The sequence below is a fragment of the Eumetopias jubatus genome, unplaced genomic scaffold (assembly GCF_037043125.1).
Source record: "Eumetopias jubatus isolate StellerSeaLion01/CBP00866 unplaced genomic scaffold, mEumJub1_p1.0 scaffold_16, whole genome shotgun sequence".
NCBI lineage: Eukaryota > Metazoa > Chordata > Mammalia > Carnivora > Otariidae > Eumetopias > Eumetopias jubatus.
Genome location: NW_028274822.1, coordinates 80,661,948 through 80,686,899, shown reverse-complemented (window position 1 = coordinate 80,686,899; position 24,952 = coordinate 80,661,948). Strand labels below are relative to the sequence as shown.

The window sequence follows — 24,952 nt, the reverse complement described above, 5'->3', positions numbered from 1 at the left end:
AGCATGCCTCATTTTGGCAGGCCATAGAACAATCCCAGAGTCTTTTCTTCACAAAGCACTTGTTAATATCCTACTTAATATTCTATGGAACACACTGTACAGAACTGATTAAATAGATGGAGGGGCTGCAGAGCCTTCAGATCAATGATTCTCAAACTAGGTTCCAGGGAGCACCAGTGGTTCTCACAGTGTGGCAGGGGCTGCAAGAGCGAAGCGACAGGCCCTCTGCATGCTAATCGCTGAGCCCCCAAACCCAAGTTCATCATGGCAGTTTCTCTTTTATCTCCCTAATCATGTGTTGGGGGAAAAAAAGGCTGGGGTGGGGGGAGAGTGTCTGTTACTTAAAATTAGAAAATGTTTGAGAACCAATGCTTTAAACAAAGCACCACATATATTACTTCTCACAGCTGAGATTCTGATAAGAATTAAGCAGCAAAAAGAGTTGTAGTTATATTCTTAGCAAGAACCTGGGGGAGAGAGATTTAATTTTTTTTTTTAATCAAGAGCAGAGCAGAGGAAAAACATACCATAAACAAAGAAAATCTCTGCAGCCCTATAATTAACAAAGAGTTAATATTCTTAATTTATAAAATGACCCTACGAATTAATAAGAAAAAGACCAATCACCCAGGAGAAGCATGGGCCAAGGCTACAGAATTCACAGAAGCAGAAATGCAAATGGCCAATAAACATATGAAAAGATGCTCAGGCTCACTTGTCAGGGAAATGCAAATGAGAACAATGAGATACTATTTTTTACCCATCAGATTGGCAAAAATGGAAAATATGTGTAGCATCCAGAGCTGGCAAGGGTGTGAGGAATCCAGTTCTCTCGAACACCATCGGGGGAGAGGCTGTAAATTATTATAGCGTCGTGGAAAATCAACTGTTGGTATTTTTGAAAATTTAAACTGTGGCCCGGCACTCTCACTTCGGGGAATATATCCACCAGAAATGAAAATGCCAGTATATAAAGACATAAATATATGAAGAAGTTTATTGCAGCATCGCTTGTAATAGTTAAAAAAAAAAACCACCTGGCAACAAGCTGAATGTACATTAATAGGACAAAGGTTGAAGAAATCAGGATATATTTACACTAAGGAATACAGTGTAGCTGTTAAAAATTATAAAATAAAATTATAGACATTGACAGAGAGCTATGCCTGCAATACTTTGCTAGATAGAATAAAAAGCAAGTGTGATCCTATTTTCATTAAAAAAAATAAAAAGACCCCAAAAAAGTCACACCCTCTAAGTAGGTTTTTATATGTTTTTATAAATAAAGCAAACAGTGCGGAAACATTTATACCAAATTGTTAATAGCGACTCATCAAGGGAGCTGGATTGGAGAGGGGCAGGGAGACTGTTAATTTTATTTTAGATGCTTCTTTGTTGTTTGAATTGTTATAAAAGACATATATTACTTTCATAATTCAAATGATTAGAATTTTAAGATGCAGAATTAGGAAAGAAAATTCAAAGCAAATCAAATTACTTTGAGAATCGCTGGAAGGCAGGGTGGGGCTGGCCTCCTGGTGTGGATGGGATCGTAAAGCACTGAACCCAAGCGGGTGTCTGGCTAATATAAGGCACCCCAACTATGCATGAGGGTGGGCTTGAAGGCAAGGCTTTTAATACAGCCAACATCTTTCTTGAGAAACAATCCTGACTCTTCTCTAATATACACGGAAAGATTAAACGAGGTCCCAAAGTAGTATGTTATAGAACAGGGGTCAGCAGTTTTTCTGTAAAAGAAAAACAGTGCATATGTTAGGGTTTGTGGGCCATCCTGTCACACTACTCAGCTCTGTCATTTTAGCACATCAACAGCCATAGACAATATGTATATGAATGTGGCAGTGTCCCAATAAAACTTTATTTATAGGGGCGCCCAGGTGGCTCAGTCGTTAAGCGTCTGCCTTCGGGTCAGGTCATGGTCCCAGGGTCCTGGGATCCAGCCCCGCGTTGGGCTCCCTGCTCCGCGGGGAGCCTGCTTCTCCTTCTCCCTTTGCCGCTCTCTCTCTCAAATAAATAAAGTCTTTAAAAATAAATAAATAAAAATTAAAAAAATAAAGGGAAACTTTTTCTTCGAAGTATGAATGTGTGTATTATAAAAGTATACAAGTCTGGTGAATTTTTACGAAGTGAACACAAGCTCATAATCACCACCCAGATTAAGATGTAGAAATTTACCAGGTCTCCAAAAGTGTTCCTTGTGTCCCTCCCGGTTATCCCCATCCCCCGTCACCAAAGACAGCCACTAATTTTGCTTTTATCCTCACAATTTGTTTTGCTTGGCTGTAAATCTAATGTAAATGGAATCATGTAGCTCTGTCTTTCATTCAATGACATATGAGTGAGATCTCCTCAGGTGATTGTGTGGGTTTGTCCAAAGTCATTGCTATGTATGTTCCCTATATAGTGTTGCAATTGCAACATTGTAAGAATATGCCCACACTTTCTGTATCTGTTCTACGATTGATAATATTTGGGTTGTTTCCAGTTTGGGGCTTGCTACAGACTGCATGTTTGTGTCCCTCTACAACTTAACGTTCAAACAAACCTAATCGGTGTGATGGTATTAGGAGGTGGGGCCCTTGGGAGGTGATGAGGTCATGACGGTGGAGCCCTTATGAATGGGATTAGTGCCCTTATAAAAGACTCCCTAGAGAGATCCCTGTCCCTTCCACCAGGGAGGACAAGCAAGAAGATGGTCATCTATGAACCAGGAAGCGGGTCCTCACCAGACACCAAATCTAGCAGCACCCTGATCTTGGACTTCCCAGCCCCTGGAACCGTGAGAAAGAAATTCCTGTCATTTATAAGCCGATCAGTCTGTGGTCCTCCGTTATAGCAGTCTGAACGAGCTAAGATGGCTCTCACAAATAATATTGCTATGAATATCCTCAGCCATGTCTTTTGGTGCACACATTTACACACTGCTATTGAGCATATTCATAGGGTATACATACTATATTCAGCTTTAGTAAACACTGCTAAATAATTTTCCAAAGTGTTTGTAGTCATCTGCACTCCTATTTCAGGATATGAGAGTTCCAGCTACTCCAAGCATTGTCAACACATTGGTGTTCACAGGTTTCTTTGTCATTTTAGCCATTGTTGTATGTGTCTGTGTAAAATTCATACACAGTAAAGTTCAAAAATCTTAGGTGTCCACCCAAAAGTTTTTCATATATGAAAATTCTCATTGTGGTTTGTACTGCATTCCCTTAATCACTAATGATGTTGATGCTCTTTTGGCCATTTGGATTTCTCTTTTGTGAAAAGCTTATTCATGCATTTTGCCCATTAAAAACAAATTGGGTTGTTTGTCTTTTCCTTATTGATTTATTGGAGTTCTTTCAATAGTCTGAATATGAGTCCTCTGTTGGTATCTTTATTCCAAGTATCTTCTCCCACTCTGTGGTTTGCATTTTCATTGTCTTAATGGAATCTTTTGATGAACAGAAGTTCTAATGAAGTCCAATTGGTCAATTATTTTCTTTCTGGTTGTGTGTGTGTGTATCCTGTTTCAGAAATATTTGCTAAAGAAAAACTGTTTCTCTACCCATAACACTTCTGACACCAAATGTGTGCCCCCCCTTCCAATCATTTCTCCAACTTTTGGGACACCAACTGGGTATCTACTTCTGACACTAACTACACACAGTTAAAATCAGATCCAAGTTAAGGGCTCAGTCCCACCAGACAGCACCCCTTCAGATGCCTGTCACAAGTAATGGGTACCCAGGGTACCCACATGCTGTCTGACTTGGCTACAAAGTCAGGAGTTGCCACAACACCACCACCAGCCCCAACCTCTGGTTTGATAATTTGCTAGAACAGCTCACAAAATTCAGAGAAACATTTACTTATCGTTACCAACTTTCTTATAAAGAATATAGATGAACAATCAGACGAAGAGGTACAGAGGGTGAGATCTGGAAGGGTCTCAAGCACAGGAGATTCGGTCCCCATGGAGTCACTCTCCAGAACATGGACGTGTTCACCACCCCAGAAGCTCTCCAAGCCCACAGTCTAGGGATTTTTATGGAGGCTTTATCATATAGGCAGGATTGACTTTTAACTCAGTTGTTGGCCCCACCCTTCTCCCCAGAGGATAGGGGGTGGGGCCGAAAGTTCTAAACCTCTAATCCTGGCTTAATCTTTCTGGTGACGAGCCCCCATCCTGAAGCTATTCAGGAGCCCACCAAGAGTTGGCCTCCTTAGAACAAAAGATGCTCCTATCACCCAGGAAGTTCCAAGGGCTTTAAGAGCTCTGTGTAAGATGATCCTACCATACCCATCACTCAGGAAATCATAAGGGATTTAGGAGCTTTGTGTCAGGAACCGGACGCAGAGACCAATATATATTTATTACCATGTCACAGTGCCTATCCTAAAGTCATGAAGATATTCCATGCTATCTTCTAGAAGCTTTATTGCTTTCCTTTGCACATTTGAGTCTATAACCACTGTAATAGTCTCAACCAGGAGGGTTGAGGAGTAGGCATTACCCAGTGCAATGTTTTCAGTCCCTCATGGTCTTCTAGAACCTTGCCATTTGCCATCAAGAGGTGGAGTCTACTTCCCCTTCCTTTCAACTTGGGCTGGACCCCATGACTGCTCTGAGCAACAGAATTTTCGACAGAAATGACAGCAGGACCTCCAAGGAAAGGTCATGGAAAGTGATGTGGCCTCCACCTGGCTTGCTCTCTGTCTCAGGACACCTGCTCTGGTGCCTTGACCACCACGTTAGAAGTCTGGCTGCTCTGAAGCCACCCTGTTTGTGCAGAGACCAGGCTGAGATAGAATGTACACCCAAAGAGCCCAGCTGTTCCAGCCCTCAGCTGTACACGTCTTCCTAATCCCAATGAGCATGAAGTAGCCTTCCAGATGACCTCTACCCAAGCCACATGAGATACCTGAACTAGAACTGCCCAGCCAAGTTGCTTCTGAATCCCTGGCTTACAGAAACTGTGAAGGAGAATTAGCACCTGTTGCTTTAAGCCACTGTGGTTAGGGCTCACTTGCCATGCAGTGGGTAACTGGAGAGCAGGAAGAAAGCTACCCATCTTTCCAGGCTCTCATTTAGCACTAGTGTCACCAGGAGGATTATAACTTGTGGCCGTGCTTCTTTTAGGCGTGCATCTTCAACCCCCAAAGGCTTTGGCCTTCCTTTTTCAAGACTCATTTTAATCTACTCAGTGTCTATGCAAATGGAAAAGCACATTCATAAAAAGGGAAGACTCTTGGAGATTAAACAGATGGGAACGATGGGAGAAGAAGTCCCCCTTGGAAACGCGTGAAGAGTGGTGGAGTCTTGGTGTTCACCCAGAGATTACCTGGGGATTACTTCACGAGCCTCGGTCAGAAAGAAAAGACACAGAGTGGGGCTGGGGGAACCCTTATCCCATCCACAAGAGAAAATAAGGCTGATTTCACAAGGAGATCTTTTTGCTCTGCAGTCCCGGTCACTCAGCTTTGGGATCTGGCCATCTAGCAGCTCAGGCTGGAGAAAAGACTCCTCCCAACTGGGCCCTGGGTCTAAGCAGGCCTCTCTGATCCAGCCTGAGGGCTCATTCTGCTTTCTGGAAGCTTCAGCAGAGCAGGCAGAGCAGGGTGGCTGGTTAATTAACAGGACTGCCCTTTTCGCTTTTTAAACACTTGCTTGATAGGCCAATAATGGCAATAACACCTACCTCTATCCACATAGTATTTACCTGTCTACTTATTTATTCCCCAGCCCCACCCCACCTACCAGCTATAGGCTATCGCAGACCTGGGTCATCTGGTCCCCGGCATCTCCCCTGCACCTCCCCCAGGGGCTGGCACAGAGCAGGGCTCTGAATTATATCCTCAACAAATGGATGAACAGAGGGAGTTTGTGAATAAGTGGCCAAAGCGACCTTGATGAATATCCATTGTTTCAGGTTCCCCTTCAACCTCCCCAAGAGAGAGGAGTAGTTTTCTAGGTCTTACAGAGGTTAGGAAATTTGCTCACAGATCTCAGAATCACTAAGGGGCAGAATCCCATTTCAAACCCAGCCCATCTGACTCAAACACCTATGCTCTTTGACACGAAGCATGCTCTTGGCCACCAAGAGGCCTGGGGCGGGGGGGTGGGGACCTCCCCCCCACCCTTTTTTCTTTCTTGGCATAAGAGTGTTTTCACAAGGGCCATGGACCAGGCTTCGCAGCCCCGCACAGAGCCTCTCGTTTGGGCCAGGGGGTTCTGTCCCACATCTGTGGCCTGGGAACTCAGGGAAAGGGCAATTAAATTAAAGAGGTCACAGAAAAAAGAGGAGGGTGGGACACTGGTGGCCAAATCCAGAAAGGGCAGATTTCAATTTGCATAATAATTTTGTTAGCAACAATGGGCATCCAGGACATCTATTTAAAGGCTGTAATGTTAATTTAATGGGAAAAAAGCTAATACAATTCCCCCAGAATTTTTCAATTAAATTAATGTGATGGGCTTTAATGGATAGCTTAAGTAGAGAGCGTGAATAGGAAAAATATTGCATAAATTATACATTTATATACATGCTGCCTATATATATAATCTCGCTGCTCTGAGGTTTTGACCTTATGCTTCAATCTGGTAACCAGTTATAAATCTGGCAACCAGTTATAACTCTATTTCAATTAAAGTGACCCTTTTATCATCCAAAGAAGGGGGGACTCCTCCCTATTCAGTTTCTGCACACCCCTTCCCTCAACAACATACTAGACGATTCCAGTCTTAAAGTAACAGGTGACTCATTGAACAGTAAGCTACAATGATACACATGTGCACAAAAAGTCAGTGATAGGAGAAGTCTAGCAATGCAAAATCCCATCCCTCGATCCCTGTCCTCTATAGACCTCTAATGGAGCGGAGTCGTAAGTAAAACGGACTGAGTTTCAAGAGCCACTTTTTTTTCTGAAGCAAGTATCCATCCATTCACTTATCTCATTCAGCAAGTGCTTCCTGAGCACCCACTAAATGCTGGGCACTGTCCCAGGTGCTTCCAGGAATATTGTAGTGAATAATCAGACATGATCCCTGCCTCGTGAAAAACCCAGGATACATTCAGATGACCTCTTCATGCTTCCATATTATAACTTGTAAAATAAAGACAATGACTGTGGTAACCCCAAGTCAGTGTCCAAGATGACACCCAAGAATCTCACCACCTGGCATTCACACCTTTTTGGGGGACGCTCTCCCGTGGAACGGGGTCACCTGGAGAATGCTGCAGAAATGGAGGAGTATGACCTGCTAGGGCAAGGTCATAAAAGACATTGCAGCCCCTTTGTGTGTGTTTGCTCTGTCTCTGGGTTCATTAGCTCTAAAGAGAGTCAGCCTCTGTGTTTTGAGGATACTTGAGTAGCCCTACGGGCAGGTCCATGTGCTGATGGATGGAGGCCTCCAGCCACTGGCCAGCGTCATCTTGCCAAAAGCCATGTGAGTGTCACCTCTGAGCAGATCTTCCAGCCCCAGCCAACCCAGCTAAGCCTTCAGATGAGACCGCAGCCCAGCCAACATCTCAACTGCACCCTCCTGAGAGTTCCAGAGTCAGAACCACCTAGTTTCGTCATGCTCAGATTCCTGACCCACAGAAACTGTGTGAGAGAATAAATGTTCATTGTTGCTTTAGGTTTCTAAGCATCAGAGTAATTTACAATGCACCAATAAATAGCAGACCTGATTTTCTCCCTTTCCATCTGGCCTTGGGTGGAACTGTGACAGAGGCAAAGTGGGCCCATACCTGCTTCCTGGCCACCTTTGTGCACCGGGTGCCCCTTTCCTAAGTCCTTACTCTCTGCTCCTTTGCTTAAGCTTTTAGCTGATGCATAGGCTCAAAGATTATTATGACTGCTCTCAGAGTTATTGTCATTTTAATTAGAGTCTTTCTTTCTTTCTTTTCTTTTCTTTTTTTTTTAAGGATTTCAGACCCAAAGAAATGAAAGTCTCTAGGTGAAATCTTGGGAAACAGAGGCGCTGTTAGGTGATGGGAACATTCAGGGATCCTTAAATCACATCTCCTGGGGCCCGTACTTTTTTCTCAATTCCAGCAGCCAAAACAGAAAGGGCACAGAAGTGCTAACACTGACTCATTTCCAGTTTTTAGCATCAATCTTTGTTTCCATAGGCCATTTTTCCTCCCTCATAGGCTAGCACAGTTCACGAATTGCTGATAGAGAAAATAAAATGCTAAGTGAGGTTTTCCACTGATTTAACTCCAAAATGGATCAGCAGTGAACAGCCGTGAAGTCCACGGAGGCAGCTGTGAATTTGCAGGGAGCCCAGGGTTTGAATCTTGGCTCAGCCACGCACTGGCTGCAGGAGCGTGAGTGAGCACTGACCTCACCATCTGAGCCTTGTTTTCTCTTCCGTGAAGTGGGGATATTAATAGCTGTCTCCTAAGGGTAGGAGGGTGCCTGGTACGTAGCAAGAGCTGAATGCGCGCTCATGGCTGTTTGTGTACGGCACCCCATGGAGAGCATGGCAGAGGCAGTGGGAATGAGCCTTCTCAGCATCCAGCCAACTATTTAACTGAACCTCGTAAGAGCTGAAGCCTAAGGTCTGCAGGGCGCGGCGTGAGCGCTCTCTGACCAGCACGCTGGACTCCCAGAGGGCTGCCCAGCTATCAATAAGCACTGCCTGCCAGCCCAGGTGGGCCCTTGGGACTATTTCCCAGGAGTTGTTTCCTTCTGACACTGACTGCTGAGTGGGCCCCTTTCCCGGGAGGCATGAGGACAACAGCTAAGGGAATAAGGAAGCCAGAGCTCCTGAGGAGGGGAATGCAATGCTCTCCCTGGTGGGACCAGCTCCCGTCTGAATTGGAGGCAGGCTATGAGCTTGAGTCTCCAAGAGCAGCACGTTCAGGAAAGTCATGATATGGCTGCTTCCAGAGCATCGTCCCCAGGTCTCTTGGGTTCTGCTGGCTTGTGAAAGCCAGGGTCAGAGAGCTGCCTCTATCCACAGAGCGGGAAGGATGTGACTTGAAGGTTACCCCTGGCGTCTTCACCACTGTGTGGATAAAGTATGTCTGCAAGAAGAGAGAGAGGGACACACAGCTCCTACTTCTTAACCATTTCCTTCTTTTTCTGAACAGACACCTGGCCCCTTATCCTCCATAGCATGGTTTGTCACTGTCTCCAATGATAAACAGCAGAATCAGAATGGAAGTCACTAGGCAAGTGAGCATTAACTCCCTGTATTGTAAAAGCAAGTCAGTAGGCTGTGTGACAGAAATCAGATAGCCAGACAATGAAAGAATCAGTGAGCTATGTTTGCCCTTGATAGAAATGGCTCTTTGCATAGGAGACTGTGACTGAGCAGGGATCAGGATAGCATCTGTCAACTCACCCCTCCACCCGTACCTCCATCCATCAACTCATCTACCCATCCATCCACCCATGCATCTACCCATCATCCATCAACCCATCAATCTATTGTTCCATCTGTTCATCTACCCACCCATTCATGCACCTAGCCACTCACCTCTCCATGCATCTATCCATCCATTCATCCATACATACAAACATGCATGTATGTGTGCATGCATGCACCCATCCATCCATCCATCCATCCATCCATCCATCCATCCAATCACTCACTCGTTCTTTCAGCAAAATTGTATGGAGCACCTACCACATCCTTGGCCTTAGGAGAGATTCCAGTGCAATGGACATTTACTAAGAGCCTCCTCTTTGCCTCCTATGCTAGATGCTGCCTTTGAAAGGGGAATAAGCCAGGGTCCCAGAAGGACTATGCAGTCTGGTTGTGGGCAGGGGTGGGAAGGAAGGATCACCCAGAGGAAGCCCAACAGTCCATGGTTCAAAATGGCCCTTTTCAGTGGGGAGGGGTTGTCCAGAGCCCATCAGTCTCCTCACCCCGTCACCACTGTATGTAACTGCAGAGTGGGTGAGCAGTCAGCAAAGGGGGAGCAGAGCTAACCCACTGCAGTGGACTCATATACTTCACTTGACCAGTACCTGTTGGGGGAAACAGTGCTCTCCCATTTTCAGTTGGCATGGTCCAGGTGGAGCAGACCCCACCCACTGCTCCAAGTCTGGCCAAGCCCAGAACCAAATCCTCCTGGCTCTAGGCATGGGTTCTGTGATGTGGCCAGCAAGCCATCCTTGGGACGTTGGCCAAGCTTAGGGAAAAGGCTGGCTCTCCTTTGAATGCCGATGAGCTTGGAGCGGCTAGGCCCCATGCTTCCCACCTCAACGCGAGTGTGTTTCAGGATGACGCCAACACACAGGGAAGCAGGACGGAGAGCAGAGGAGCGAGATGGAGTAGGGCACCATCTGAGCTCCTGGATCCAGCTGTGCCTCCCCCGATACATGAGCCAACAGATTCCTCTTTTGACTTTAATTGGTCTGCAGTGGTTTCTGTCACATACAACCTCAAGTCCCCAAGAACACACCTGGGAACATTCAGAAATAAGACCTTATGTGTCTGTAGGGACAGGAATGCTCTGCCAGGTAGCTGAGCTTGCATGTTGGGAGGTAATGGGCGGGACCAGTGGGTGGATGGATGAGCTGATGGATGCCCTGTTGATCACCAGCCAGTCAGCCATGGCCTCATATACAAAGAGCAGCTCCTATCAAGGACAAACATGACTTAGGGACTCTGTCCTCCAGAAGAGAGCCGACCTAGATTTTAGTTTCCGCCCCACCTCTAATCTGCTATGTGATCTTGGGCTAATGACTGTCCCTCTCTGGGCCTCAGACACTTCAATTATAAAGTGAAGAAATTATATGAGATCCACATTTCTTTCCTTTTTAAAATTTTATTTATTTATTTGACAGAGAGAGAGAAAGAGCACAAGCAGGGGGAGCGGCAGGCAGAGGGAGAGGGAGAAGCAGGCTCCCCGCTCACGGGGAGCCCGAGGTGGGACTCAATCCTAGGATCCTGGGATCATGACCTGAGCCAAAGGCAGACAGTTAACCGACTTAACCACCCAGGTGCCCCGAGATCCACATTTCTTGAAGTATAATCAGTAGAATAGTAGTTGTCTTTTTTTTTAATTGAAATGGAAAAAACCATTTATATATGTGTGTGTGCTTAGGAGTTGTTATGAGTGGTATTGTGTCCTCCCCCAAAAGATACACTGAAGTCTTCCCAAAACCTCAGAATGTTTCCTGATTTGGAAATAGAATAATCTCAATGAGCTCAATTAGGATGAGGTCATGCTGGAGCGGAGTGGGCCTTTCATCCAACATGGCTGGTGTCCTTGTAAGAAGAATGTGGCATGCAAAGACAGACAGGGACAAGGTCGCGTGGGACTGTGGGCAGGATGGGAGGGAGGCAGCTGCAAGCCAAGGAATGCCTAAGATGGCTGGAGACTTCCAGAAGCTGGAAGAGGCAAGGAAGGATTCTTCCCTAGAGCCTTCAGAGGGAGCAAGGCCCGGCCGACCCGGACCCTGATCGTGGACCTTTAGCCTCCAGAGCTGCGAGACAGAATAGATTTCAGTTGTTTGAAGCAAACCGGTTTGTGGTACTTTGTTATGGCGGCCCTGGGAAATGAACAAAGGAGTCGAGGACATCTGCTATTTCTGTTTACCGTATTCCCTCTGAGACCTACCATGCACGCGCTTGCATTAAAGACTCCAGGCGGTCTTCCTGGAAAGACCCGTCCAGATGCATCTCATCCAGCACCTCCGAAGCCTCTCTGATGACTCCTAAGATTTGAATGTCTCTAAGAGATGTTCCAACTGTGACTCAGGGGGATGTTCTTAACCTACTCATCCCAGAGGGAGAAGACCTGGAAGGCAGGGAATGTGGGTGGGTCTGGTCAAACTTTCAGACTCTGTGTGTGTGTGTATGTGTGTGTGTGTGTGTGTGTGTATTTTTTAAAGAATATATATATGTGGTCTAAAAATATTCAAACAGTACAAAAGCTGTATAGTGAAAATAAATCTCTCTTCCACACCTCTCCCCCAGGCCTTCACAAGACGCAGGCCCCCACTCTCTTATTTATTCCCCCAGAGATAATGTATGTATGTATGTATAAGCACTGAGATAGATAGGCTCCTTGCTTTGCATAAATGGCCATCTACTGTATGTATTGTTTTCCACAATGCTTTTTTTTTTAACTTAACGTATCTTAAAAATATAACGTATCTTAAAAAAAAATAACGTATCTTAAAAATCTCTGCATCAGCAGATACAGATCAGGATTCCTCAATCTTGGCACTATTGACATTTCAGGCTGCATAATTCTTTGTTGGGAGGGGGTTCTGTGCTGGGCCCTGGGGGGTCTTCGGCAGCATCCCTGGCCTTTATCCACAAGATACTATTAGATACTATTCGTGCTGCGCCCTCCCCCCGCCCCCCAGCCGGGTCAACTGTGACAACTGAAGATGTCTCCAGACATCTGCCAAATGTCCTCTGGGGGATAGAGTGGCCCTGAGTGAGGACTATGGATAGAGATCTAGTTCATTCTTTTGAAGGGTTGTCCAGTCTTCCACTGCATAACTTACTGAACCAATTCCTTGTCGGTGGCCACTTAAGTTGTTTCCAGGCTTTGGTCAGTGTAAATAGTGTTGAAATGAAGATTCTTGTACATGTGTCTTTGGCACCTAAGTTTGTAGGATAAATCTGTAGGACACTGTCTTGTTCACCACTCAGTAAACAATGGTTAAGTAAACATACAAACAGAAGAATGTGAACTGAAAGCTTCCAATTCCTATCTTCTCCACCAAGAAGAAATTCTGGGGGAAAATCTGGCCCCATTTGAAGGAAGTAAGGTCAACACAGAGAGAGAAATAGCACCAAGAGACGAAGTTCTTAATTCAGCACCCTGATCCAGTTGTGCCTGAAGCCAGGGACTCCCAGATTTGTGCACTCCGTAAGCCAATGTATTCTCTTTATGGCTTAAGCCTGTTTTAGTTGGGGTTCTGTAAGCCACAAAAGAAACAGTGCTGCCTATCAACAGAAGCAGTACTCCTCCAAGAAGCCCATCCTGACCCAAACCTTTTCTCTGGGCTCTGTGTGCTCAGCCAAGTGCTTCCTTCATAAGTCAGTCTTCCCTCACTGGTCTCCTCAACCTTGTATCCAGAGCGCTTGACCCAGATTGGATGCTCAATGGGATCTGTTGAATGCATGGGTATGAGCATGATACAACTCATGGCCTCAGAGCCTCTGCTCAGTGGGGACTCAATAAATCCATGCGAGGAGGCTTCTGGCAGCCGGAGAATCCTCTTAACTTGATTCAGGAAGTTCTGCCAAAGGAGCAAAACAATATCAGCTCCAGGGCATCGGGCTGTGAGGGGAGGGAGGGGCTCCTAGGAGGGGCCGCCTTCCAGGAATCTCTCTGCTGACCTGAGCCGCTGGCGGGACGTCACTGGGCAACTGGCCCAATGGCCCCTGAGGTCTCTGTGCTTAAACTTTCCACTCTCTTCCAGAACAGGTTTGGCTTCACTGGGAACCATCTTGCTTCAGAGAATCACACCCCACCCGCCGCAAACAAAGTGCCCCATTTCCGTCATTCATGTTTATCAAGTGCTCTGAGTGTCTTGGGTGAGAGCCTCCACACGAGTACAAAGCTTTCTGGGCCAGTAGAAGGGACAAGAATCTCATTAAGTGGCTTCCACCCTGTAAAGTGGCCCACATCCACACACCAGCTCACACCAAAGGGTCCCAAACGATGGAGGAGGAAGGAAAGCAACAAGAAGAACACGTGCCTATCTAAGTGCGGGGCACATTCGCCTTCATTCCGTACCGTTACATGAGCACGGGCTGTGTGCCAGGCACTGTTCTAGGCACTGGGTGTTCCGCAATGAACAAAAGCTTTCATTCTAGTAGGGGGAGGCGGGCAAAGACAGAAATGAGTCACTTCCAATGCAAATAAGTGTTATAAAGAAAAGAGAACATGAACGTGGCATAAGGAGGGACTGGGAAGAGGTGCTACTTGAGGCTGGGAAATCACTTTGTCACCTACCTACTCCCCACCACCACGGGCTGTCTCCATTATGGAAGAGGAGGCTGCAGGTAAGCGAGCCCAGGGACCTGCTACAGCCGCTGAGACTGTCTTGAGTTCACCTAGATTTGTCTTAATCGGACAGGGAAGTGACGGTCGGGCAGGAAGAAGTTTATTATCCTCATGGGGCTCTAGAAACAGGGGGCACCGCCCACCATGCAGGGTCACATAAGGAAGCTCTCGGGTCAGTGGGAAGGCACAGGCAGCAGGGGCGGGATATGGGTAAGAAGCTTTATTGTGGTTTTTACAGGAAGGGGTGAGGGAGGGTAAGCAAGCTTAGGATGGGTTCGTTTGAATAATTTCAGTGAGATCTTGGGCATAGGGGCTGCCCCTCCTTGTGTGCCCTGGGGTGGTTAGGACAGGTGGTGAGTGGCCTGGGGTGTGAGAGCCCCGCAAAAGGCGATGGTTGGAGATCTGAGCTCTGGATTGGCTGGTCTGCATTTGAAAGTCACATTTCCCGGCAAGGTGTTCACTAGCTCTAGGACCTGCTAACTCTGGCTGGGGCAGTCCCTATAGGGCGGCCGGGTCTCAAGACATCAAAGCATCAGAATACAGAAAATAAAGGCACAGTTAATACGCAGACTCAGCCTGGGGGCTCATGCTGCCCCCCGTCCCCCGGCTGTCCACAGTCCCTGCGGGGACCAAGACACTGCCTAAGAGGTACTCCCCACCTGGGAGGAGAATACAACAGTTTGGCTTCAGCTACACACATGGAAAGAGCTTCTTTGCTCTTGCGTCACTTAAGACACTATCTTGGCACAGGCTCATCAACCCTGCCAAGCCTGCGGACAGGAGGGTAAAATGAGGTACAGAAAGGCGTTTCAATTGTGAAGCTCGTGAGAAGGAAAATGAGCGTGTGTTGGAATGACCAAGAACTGTTTTATTTTCTTATAAATTCTGCCCCATTTCCATTCAGAGCCTGTTGTCGAGGGCAGGGGACAGGGGTGGCGTCCTTGATTAAAACAACAAAAATACTGTTTTCAAAAATGTAGCTGGCTAGTGCCCATGTTGTTTTAATTTGCTGGGACCAGATTGTCCAGCCCTCGTGGAGTTGATCCCAGACAGGCTCGTTTGACTTATTCAGAGAAAAACTCTGTTTTCAGCCACAGACTGTACCCCTCGCCCTGGCCAAATATGTTGCAATCCTCGTTAAAGGTCCCAACAGCTGTTGTCCAGGAATCTTGAGCGCACCTTCTGGATCCCATCTCCAGATGGTACTCGCATGCCCTCCACATGCCACTGGCTCAAGAAGGAGACTACAGAGCTGGTCTAGGTTTAGCCTCAGACTAAAACAAGACAAGGTACAAGCATATTGTAGGTACTCGATAATTGTCTGCTGAATGAATGAGTGAATACTGGATAAATGGATGGGTGGATGGATGGACGGATGGATGGATGGATGGATGGATGGATGGATAGGTGGATGGATGCATGGATGGATGGATGGATGGATAGATAGGTGGATGGATGCATGGATGGATGGGTGGGTGGGTGGGTGGATATATAGATGGATGGATGGATGAATAGATGGGTGGGTGGGTGGGTAGGTGGATGGATGGATGGATGGATGGATGGATGGGTGCCTGTTCTCTAGCCATTTATCCATCGATGCTTTGGGCTTTGGACTTGGTTCAAGTTCTACTGGGCTGCTAACAAGAGTTTTGTCTCTTCCAATGATGTTTCCATCCCCATATTAACTAGAACAGCTCTCTTCTTTTTAAAGGGGCCACTTCCTTCCTCAGAAAACTTAAAAATGCAACCACTGTATGATGTAGCAATCCCACTTCTGGGTGTATACCCAAAGGAAATGAAATCACTATGTCAAAGAGATACCTGCACCTCCATGATCACTGAAGCTTTATTCACAATAGCAAAGACCTGGAAACAACTTAAGTGTCCACTGACAGATGAATGGACAAAGAAGATGTGGTATATATACACAATGGAATGTTGTTCAACCATAAAAAAAAGAAGGAAATCCTGCCATTTGCAACAACACGAACCTGGAGACCATTCTGCGAAAGTGACATCAGCCAGACACAGAAACACAAATACTGCAGAGTGTCACGTATACGTGGAATTTTAAAAAAGTCAGTCTTGCAGAAGCAGAGGGTAGAATGGCGGTCACGAGCAGCGGGCAGGGTCCGAGACATGGGGATGCGTCCGTCAAAGACTACCAACTTCCCGTGAGAAGCTGAGTAAGTTCGAGGCATCTAACGGACAGCACAGTGACGGTAGTTAACAATCCTGCATTGTGTACTTGATATTCGCTAAGAGGGTAGATCTTGAGTCTTCTCACCACACACACAGAAAATCGTAACTACGAGGGAAGAAAATGGGCGGCCCACCTCTGTCTCATTCATTTTATTCTTTTCTCTCCCTTCCTGCCTCAAAACAAGCCCAGCAGCACAAGGAGATCGCAAATATAGTCTCTCCTTTGAAAAAGACCACGATCTTCTCCTCCCACCCAGCAGAAACTGGAGCACAGCTCAAGGAGACCTGCTGTCACGGGATCCTGCTCACGGGCACAAAAGCCGGGAAATTTCAGAGCCAGTCTGGGCCAGGGGCGGCCTGAGCTCCTGAGTGGGGCTGAAATGATTCTTCCAGACGGCAGAGAGGAGAGCGGCCTGCCTGCCGGCCAGCCTGCCCAGCAGCAAACAGGAAATCCTAGAATTTATAGATGACCCCGTTACAAGGCAAATGTTTTGGAACAAATTGTTCTTCTTTTAAATCCTTGTTTTCCACTAGTTTTTCTTTCTGGATTCCCCCCTCCTTCCCACCTTCCCGCTGCCCTTGCTAAATCGGGGCCACAGCGCCACCTGCTGCCCATCGTGGGCAGCGGGGCTCCGCTGGGGCCAATCCTGGGTCCTCTCCCCGCGTTCCCGGACTTACGATGGGTGGGAGAGTGGCTTTCTGGCTCCTGTCCCAATCTTAAGATCTTAAGTCTGTGCTTAAGATCACGTACCAAGCCGCAAGACAACAGCTCCTGGGGTTTTTGTGTAGCCTGAAGACCCACGGCAAACTCTCTCCCCATCGCCCGTCCTCTGGGACAGCCGTAGCTGCCTGGCAGCAAAAGCAAGTCATGCGACATCACCGTCCAAGGCTGGATCTCCACTCCGCGCAAACCAGCTGTGGCAGCTTTGGCCAACTATGCCAACCCCACGAGCCTCGATTTCTTCTGGCCCAACTACAGCTCCTTTGCCAGGTGGTATGGAAAACATAAATGACGCCCCTGGCTCAGAGAAGATGCTTTGGCAACATTGTCTTCTTTCTCTCCTAACTGGAATGTCGTTCATTGGGCAGGAGCAGCTTGGCGAATCTTGGAGGCAAAGGGCGGGCCTCAGAAAAATGGGCCCATTTCTCTCCTTACAAGAGTGAGAGCTCCACCAAGGCAGACCACACCAGCACCCAGGACGAGCCTCAGCAAAGCCCCCACTGATGAGCTGAGCGACCTTGAGAGAGCTGCTTCTTCCTCTTCTGTCTCAGTTGCTCACCTGTCCCTGGAGACAGTAATAGTTGCCATGAGCACTAAAATGAGGGTGCATACAGAATTTAGTAAAGTCCCCCACAGTCTAGCTATAATATCATCATTATTATGAGATGAACACTCTGCCTGACACATAATAAGCATTCAATAAATATCTGAGGAATGAATGAATGGAAACACCAGAGAACATGGGTCAGGAGTCTTGGATTAGTTACCATCTAGTCACTGATGTGCCATGAGACATTAAACACCACTGCGCCTGCCCCTCCTTGTCCAGCAACCTTTCTTTATTGTGTTTAGGGCCCTCTGCCTAGGACCTCAGTTTTTCCATCTGTCAGACGGGCATAACACCTGTCTTATCTATCTATTGATCAGACAGAAGGAGGGGACCTGCCAAGTAATCTATGTCCAACAGGAAGGAAGGAGTCTATTCTCATTTAGGGTAGTTTCCGTATCTGGTGGCTTTGCTCTTTTCCTCCAGGGGTTCTTGGGGTTCTCTGGGACAAGTGGGGTCCCTCCTGACACAAAGTGGTAGCCTTATGCCAAGCCCCAACTCACTGGGGGAGTCAGATAAATTTTACAATACAAAGGCTGGGCTAATTAACTCTTCTGCTACTGACACAAGTTGCATGCCCTCCAAGAAATGGGTCCCCCCTCTAGGAAAGCTCCTTCTCTAACCTAGGGAGAGAGAATAACACTCAGTGGGTCTCCAGGATGGCAACTGGTTGATGTGACTGACGCCTGGCAGGAGAGCGGAGGATCCGGTAACATCAGGAAGCAAGGTTCAAGCAAGCAAGCTTGAACACCATAAGGAGACCTCATTCGGTGGGCCCTGGAGAGCCACAGAGGTTTCATAAGCAAGAGAGGAACATGTCCAGAAAGATAATTCGGGCAGCCACATGAGGGACAAATCCCAGCAAGGGCTATACAGTTCCCCCCATGCCACGTGGCCTAGAGTTAAGTGACCAACCACCCTGGTGTGCCCGAGACAGAGGGAGTCCCTGGAACATCAGATCTTCATTTTAATGCTAAGAAAGTCCCCAGATGAGGTGGTCGCCCTAACTCAGAGTACACAGAACCTCCTGGAGCCGTGCAGGGCAGTGGTTCTGAGTCCTGCCCTGTTAAGTTATACTTTCCCAAACCTCCTCACCTGCTCTCAAAAATAACCTAACCTCTCTCCTGCCCCATTCCTTCTTGGTTCTATTCTGCCGAGCAACAATGAGTTTCGCAAGTTAACGCATCAGCATGGACTGCATGCTTATCTCTTCTCGGCCCTATCTGCATTTAAACAAAGCCCTCCTGGAGACAATATTTTAATCTGATGCAGTGACTAATAGTAAAAATTCTTAGCCCGAGAGAGATGGGGACTATTTTAGGGGGTAAGCGGGGAGTTGCCACGTCACCCACATCACATGCTGTCAGCAACGATCTGTTTTGCCTTGCACAGAGCCGGTTCTGTCTTCCTGGCTCTCAGCTCACCAGCCTGCCCTGCCAAGCAAGCCTGCAGGAGCCTGGGCTGCTCAAATATTCTGTAAATAATGCTGACTACAGAAGTTTATAGAGAGACTCACAGAATCATAGCAATAGAATCACAGGATGTCAGAGCAGAAACAGATGCTCGACATCACAGTGTCCAGGGTCAGAAAATACACTGCACTCCCGCTGCCACTTCCCCCTGCCATGCCCATGGCAGACATCACTAATCAATCATGACACTGTCTAGCTGAGCTTGTTTGTAGCGTGAGAATCCTTCGAGGCATGCCAGGAAGCAACTCCCAATTATCTTGGATCTACTAATAATAGTACGGTTTATTGAATACACTTAACTGCACTCCTTTCTCTGCACCCTTTTCCACTGTCACCATTTTAATCATCAACTGTTTGCCAGGCCCTTTATATTTATTAGGGTTTCTCAATCTTGACACCACTGACATTTGGGCCAGATAATTCTTGATGATGGAGAGCTGTCCCGTGTTTGGGAGGGTGCTGAGCAGCATCCTTGACCTTGCTGCCAGTAGCAAGCAGCACCCCCCACCCCCGTGTGACAACTGAAAATGTCTCCATATGTCCCCTGGGGGGTAGGGGTGGGGGCGGGAGCGTTTGTTTACATATTTTCTCTCATCTTCATCACACTCCGCTAAAGCAGACTCTCTGGATTTTTCTTTCATGAGGGAAGAGGCTGTGGCTAGGAGAGAACCAAGGACAAGCTGGTGACAGAAGCAGGATGCGGGGGCCCAAACCGCCCCCCCCAACCCCGTGTGCCCGCTCCCCCCCCCCCCCAGCCAGGAAATTCTGTTCGGTTCATTGTCTTGGGCTGCGAAGTCCCCAGGGGCAGGAATAGAACCTGTGAGGCTGAGAAAAACCAGATGCCGAAGGGATGGTCCTGACATCACGGCAAGGGTGCTAGAGGTGGACAGGCTCTGGTGTGGCATGGTGAACGTTCCAGGCTCTTTCCCATCCCTAAAATGGCTCTGGGTGTGTAGCTGGCCTGGGAAAGAGGCTGTGTGCGGAGCCTGTTAGAGCAGTGGGAGCAAGGCTGCTAATAAGAGCCCCCCCACCCCGCTTCTTGCCGACATTGACAGGCCTTTCCCCACTCCATGGGAAGCGAGTGAAGTCTGGCCTGGCCCCCAGAGATTTGGGATTGAGAACCTGACAGTTTGGACATACAGCCCGTGGGCAATGTTTCCCTTCTCCGGGGCTTGCGTCTGTGCCAAGAATTCCTAACAAAGGGGGAAAAATTAATTAATTTTAAAAACCCATAAAAAATGCTCCTGAAACCAACTGGTAAGAAACTGTCCATTTTTCTCCTTGGTAGTGATCAAAATGTCTTGAGTTTCTACACACATATTTTACAGACGTTCCATAAATCTTCTTGTTGCGCTGCCTCCCCATAAGTAGGGTCCCCTGGGAAGTCATTGAGTTTCCTCACTACATGTATTCAAGAGAAAATTGGATGTAACACTTAGAGAAGGCTGTGGCCAGGGAGGGGGGAGGCAGGCAGGAGAGAGGGCGTCCGAGGAGAAGCCAGGCTTAAAGTTCAGCGCCAAGGACAGGGAGGTCCCTTGTCTTGGAAATTCCTGAAATTTCCAAACCGTCTTTTGCTTCTAGTGCACAAATAATCTCTTTGTGCTGCGTATTCCCTTTATTTCTTTCTGACCACAAAAGTAATACTTTTTTTTTTTTTGCACAAAAATCTGAAAGGGTAGAGAAAACAAGAAAGAAACAAAACAGGTCAAACAACAACAACAATAACACCAACACACACACACACACACACACACACACACACACACAAAACACCTCAAATCCCCAGGTTTCTTGTTGTGTTTTGTTTTGAACGTTTCCCGGGGCAGTTTGACGGCACCATTTCAGCAACAGGGGTCCAAATTCTGGGCGCACGACAGTCACCCAGGGAGCTTGTTAAAACTGCAGGAGCCCAGAGCCAGCACCCCTGAGAATGGGAGTCTGTAGGTTGGGCGGGGGCGGGGGGGGGAGGGGGCAGTCCCACGGATCTGCGTTTTTAATGAAGCCCCTGGGTGACTCTGATGTGGGCGGTCACTGACCACACTTTGAGAAATAATGAGTTTCAGGTTTTTCAAGACCCTCGGCACATCAAGAGATGTGAAAATCCAGATTTAAACCAAAGACTGGGGGGTAATGATTTGTTTTCTGGAAGGGCTCGGCTTAAACAGGCCTTTCCCTTAGTGCTGCTAACATATGATTCCGTTCACACTCGGTGATTCAGCGAAGCAGGCAGGACTTCATCTGTAGTACTCCGGGCCAATACGGCATTCCGCCACCTTTTTACAGAGCAGCGCTGACACCCATCTGCTCAAATAAATTAACGTTTCCATCTCAAATAACTCATTTGGCTGGATCATCAAGGTTACACGCCAACTCAGAGAGAGAGGGGAGGAGGCCATACAGGGGATGGGGAGGGGTAGGAGAGGCGTTTGCAATGTATAAGTTGCAAGTAACACTGCTGCATTTTTGTCGCCAAAAGGGAGGGGCGGGTAGCCGAACACAGCTCTCGTGCAATTCCCGGGCACGCTGCTCCTGTCTCCTTTCGCGATTCCTACTGACGCTTCGGGGTAGGTCACAGGCAGAGCTGGAGCAGCTGATGGGTGTGGCAATCTGGGGCAATATTCCCCATGCAAAGACCTCGTGGGGAATGTGTGTGAGCGTACGTGTGTGCGGGTGCGTGTGTGTGTGTGTGTCTGGAGGGGGGGACAGTAGCGAGAGGTGGACGATAAGATCAAAAAGTTCATGGACGGGTAGAGCCTAGAGTGGAAAGGGCAGGCAGTTTCTTTTTTTGAAACGCTTTTTATTTTGCGATAATTTTAGCTTACAGCAAAGGGGGCAGGACCAGTACAGGGCTCTCCCTATAGCCTTCCCTCGGCGTTCTCTAACGCCAGTGGCTTACGTCACGATTGTACGGTGATCAAAACCAGGAAACCAACCTTGGTACGTGACCAGTAACTAAAATACAGGTCCTCTTCCGACTTCCCTAGTTTTCCCCCTGATGTCCTTTCACTGGAGAGTAAGTATTTTTCACACCCCAGAGATCTGGGAGGCGTCCACACCTCCGTCTCTCTGAGCCCTGGAGTCTCCTCTGTAAAATGCGTGGTAACCACATCTACCTAATAGGGTCCCTGGGATGATGACGTGCAAGACCGTGTGCCCAGAGCCGGGCACAGAAGCAGGCGTGGATGGTGGCTCTTCTTTTCCCCACCCACTTTCAAAGGACCGTGCTGCATCTTCAAGGGCGGCCAGGGATTTGCACACATTCCTGTTGGGCCAGCTTGACTTACTCTCCTCGGCTGGATCAAGTGGTGAGGAGATTAATTAGGACACTCTTGTAAGCTGAATCTCCACAGTGGCAGGGGAGAGGGAAGGAGAAGAAAGGTTTGATAAACATTGCAGACGCAGAATAAAAAGGAGCTGATGGATGCAGGGAGTGGAAATGGGAGGAGCCAACAGGGAGCAGATTAGACTTTTGAATGACTGGTAATCCCTTTGACTGAGATGAGCCAGAGGGAACCAGCTCAAGGGAGGAAGAGAGGCAAGAAGCCCTAATAACCCTCACGGGCACGTGTTGAATGCCTGCTCCGGGCCTGCCAGGCAACAGGCTGACTGCTTTCCCCAGGATTCACCTAAGAACCCGAAAAGAGTGACGGAGAAAGTAAGTCCCTGCCCATGTACTTTTTGTGGAAGTACTAAGGTCCAACGTTCCTGCAGGCAGGACCCGGCTACGTGATCTGCAGGGCTCCCTGCAAAATGAAAATGAGACCTCCCTTGGTCAAAACTTATTAAGAATTCCATGACAGGGACAGTCAAACATGAAACCAATCAGGGGGGCCTCCTGAGGGTCCCGGGCCTGTGAAGCCGGCCCTGCTGCAGGCCACCCCTATGAAGGCACAAGGACAGGCCCTGAGACGACAAGAGAGGACCACTAAGGAAGAGGGCTGGGGACAGGCCTGCGCTAAGGGCCACACTTGCTGCAAGCGGCAGAAGAAACTCACAGGGGCAGGGGACGGGGGTGGCCAGCAGGTAAGAGAACAGGAGGAAGATGCAGTCCGAGCCACGGAGCAGGCAGAGGTCACAGGAACGAGAGTCAGGAACGTGAGGATGAAGGACACCGCCACTGGCCTCGGAGGCCAGTCTCTCAGGAGTGGAAGAGGCAGAAGCCAGGCAGTGCCAGGCACTGGACTCTGTGGAAGTGAGGAAATGGTAGAGGGGCCTGGGGCCTCTCATCTCAAGACGTTCTTCCACGGCCAAGTGTGTGTCAGTATGGAAGTGATTTTTTAAAAAGTCAAGCCGCTTAAAGACAGCTTCTCATCTGGGTCCCCTGGGCACTAAGAAACGCCTTCCTCCTTCGGCCTTTTCTCCTCCCACTTCGCCTCACCAACGGTTGACTGAGTCTCTCCGTAAATTGTGGCCGGGGACTGGAGCTGAAAACGCCTTTGAGGATTCTCACACGGCAACCATGAAAACCTCTGTTTGGAGACTCGAATGTTGCCGAGACTTCAGCGTGGTCAGGGGGGCTTGGATCCGGGAACGGGCCACGTCCCTTGGTTGGGGCAACTGCAACCAGGAGGGACAGATCATCACGGGCTGTTTATTTATAGATACTGGCTGGGCTGTTGGTCTCCTTCTGAACAAGGATACTAAAAGGAAGAGGCAGCTCACAGCTCATACAGGCCCAGCTTCACAAAAATAAACTTGCCTTTGATTTTGCAGACTTGTGGTTTTTGGTGCTATCCTCTGGAAGGGGTTTTCTCCCCCTTTCCTTTCAAAACCCATGGAGTCCCAGAGCACCCAGACTACCGGGAGGGCCCCAACTGACCTTATTTATACTCAAGTACGCAGATAATGGCACTGAACACCCACACTTTCCACAATTGGTTAATTCCCTGAGTATAATAATCTGTGTTTTTATGTTTCTGAAGTCTTAGGAATGAATGGTCCATTCCACAGCAAAAGTTTAATTTAAAAAGAAAATAGACTTCATATTTTTCTTTTTAGAGTAGTTTTAGGTTCACAGGAAAACTGAGTGGAAAGTACAGCGTTCCCATATGCCCTGTGCCCTCTGCCCACACACAGCCTCCTTCACGGTCAACATCGCTCACTGGAGTGGGGCATTTGTTACAACCGACGACCCTACACAGACATGTCATTTTCACCCAAAGTCCAAAGCTTACCAATTTCGGGTTCATTCTTGATGTTGTACATTCTATGCATTTGGACAAATTATAATGATGTGTATCTACCATGATCCACCATATCATATAGAATAGTTTCACTGACCTAAAAATCCTCTGTGCTCTACCTGCTCATCTTTCCTCCAACCCAACTGCTGGCCACCACTGATCTTTTTACTGTCTCTACAGTTTTTCCTTTCCCCAGTTGGGGTTATACAGTATGTAGACTTTCCTGAGAAAAGTTTAATCTTTAGTAAACTTTCTATCTTAAAAAAATAAATAGATAGGGGCACCTGGGTGGCGCAGTCAGTTGATTGTTCCACTCTTGGTGTTGACTCAGGTCGTGATCTCAGGGTCCTGAGACTGAGCCCGGCTTCGGGCTCTGCGCTCACTGGGAAGTCTGCTTGAGATTCTCTTTTCCTCTCTGCCCCTTCCCGGGCTCTTGCGCCAAAATAAACAAATCTTTTAAATAAATAAGTAAGTAAATAAACAAAAGCATGCTTATTTTAGAAGAACCCAACTGCTCAGAAGCCTATGTTGCTTCCAGTGTGAACTAGTCTGAGTAGCTGTGCTCTGCTGCAGTAACAAATAAGACCTGACGTCTGAGCCCATGACAAGTTCATGTCTCACTTACACAAAGTCTCACGTAAGACGATGGTGACTCCCCCTCACCCCAGAGTCACTGCAGCAAGGGGAGGCAGAGGAGAAGACTGCCACCTGCTTTTAAATAACCTCTGCCCAGAAGGGACACAGGCATGATCACTCCAGTGGCCAGACCC

At 47.8% G+C, this 24,952-nt stretch overlaps 1 protein-coding gene across 2 annotated transcripts in view; it reads right to left on the bottom strand.

The window, feature by feature from the left end:
- SPRING1 (SREBF pathway regulator in golgi 1) overlaps nt 1–24,952 on the bottom strand; it is a 129,427-nt gene that overhangs the window by 11,784 nt on the left and 92,691 nt on the right. Inside the window, exon 7 of one of the 2 annotated variants that reach the window (XR_003611316.2) lies at nt 23,339–23,556. The exons of the other annotated variant lie outside the window; for it this stretch is intronic. The gene's annotated coding sequence lies outside the window, so the exon portion shown is untranslated. Of the gene's footprint in view, nt 1–23,338; nt 23,557–24,952 lie in introns of those variants that run through there. 2 annotated transcript variants of the gene reach the window in all.